General features: G+C 44.0%; 1 non-coding gene across 1 annotated transcript; it reads right to left on the bottom strand.

Moving 5' to 3' along the window:
- Positions 1–309: 309 nt before the first annotated feature.
- Positions 310–416, bottom strand: LOC141679525 (small nucleolar RNA R71). Its single transcript, XR_012558125.1, has one exon. It is a non-coding gene; the product is annotated as a small nucleolar RNA R71 (small nucleolar RNA).
- Positions 417–1267: the final 851 nt, after the last annotated feature.

Genomic DNA, 1267 nt, shown 5'->3' with positions numbered 1-1267 from the left:
CGGCCAGCTATCACAGCTAATACCTTTGAGATCAAGCCTGGCATAATTTAATGGGTACAGACTTTAGTCCAGTTTGGGGGTTCTCCAACGGAAGATCCCAATACACACATTAGGGATTTCATTGAAATATGCGACACCTTCAAGTTCAACGGTGTTTCTGAAGATGCTGTGAAGCTGAGACTGTTCACATTCTCTCTGAAGGACAAGGCTAAGAGCTGGTTACACTCTCTACCAGCTGGTTCGATTACTAGTTGGGAAGATCTTGCTCAGAAGTTTCTTACTAAATTCTTCCCTATGGCGAAGACAGCTGCACTCAGGAATGTTATTACTCAATTTGCGCAGCAAACGGGAGAATCGCTAAGTGAAGCTTGGGAGCGCTACAAAGAGATGCTTAGGAAGTGTCCTCATCATGGAATTCCTGATTGGATGATAATCACTTGTTTTTACAATGGGTTGGGAGCACAGTCCAGACCCATGCTCGATGCAGCATCAGGCAGAGCATTATGGGCAAAGAGCTATAAGGAAGCTTATGATCTAATTGAACTGATGGCTGCTAATGAATATCAGTATCCAACCCAGAGATATCCACATGGCAAGGTAGCAGGAGTTCTTGAAGTGGATACAGCTACGGATATCACTGCTCAACTAAAGGCGTTGTCTATGAAGATCGATTCTCTGGCTAACTATGGTGTTAAGCAGATAATTAGTGTTTGTGAGCTGTGTGCAGGTCCGCATGCGACAGAGCAATGCGCTATATCTAGCGACTCAGCTCAGTTTGTGAGTAACTTTCAGAGATCGCAACAACCAGTTCCAGACACTTATCATCCTGACAACTGGAATCATCCTAACTTCAGCTGGAGCAACAATCAGAATGTGATGCAACAGTCGTTCCAGCCGTTTGGAAATAAGCTGTTCAACTCTCTTGGTTTTCAGCAACAACTCCAACTTCAACAACAAACTCATGATGCAGGTCTATCTTCGAATGAAAAATCTGAATTAGAGGAGTTGAAGCTTATGTGCAAAAACCAGCCTCTTATATGCCAAAGCCAGGCTGTTTCTATCCAGAATCTGGAGAACCAAATAGGGCAAATTGCTAATGCCTTATTGAATCGACCACCAGGAACGCTTCCTAGTGATACAGAAGCCAATCCAGGAAAGGGGGAAGTTGAAGAACATGTGAACGCCATCACCTTAAGGTCTGGAAAGGTCACAAGCCCCCAAATTCAGCAAGACGAAGAGCCTGAAAAATCTCAAGATTCAGAAAATG

Source organism: Apium graveolens, chromosome 1 (genome assembly GCF_009905375.1).
Source record: "Apium graveolens cultivar Ventura chromosome 1, ASM990537v1, whole genome shotgun sequence".
Classification (NCBI taxonomy): domain Eukaryota; kingdom Viridiplantae; phylum Streptophyta; class Magnoliopsida; order Apiales; family Apiaceae; genus Apium; species Apium graveolens.
Note: the sequence above shows the minus strand (reverse complement) of the source record. Positions and strands in the feature narration are given on the sequence as shown.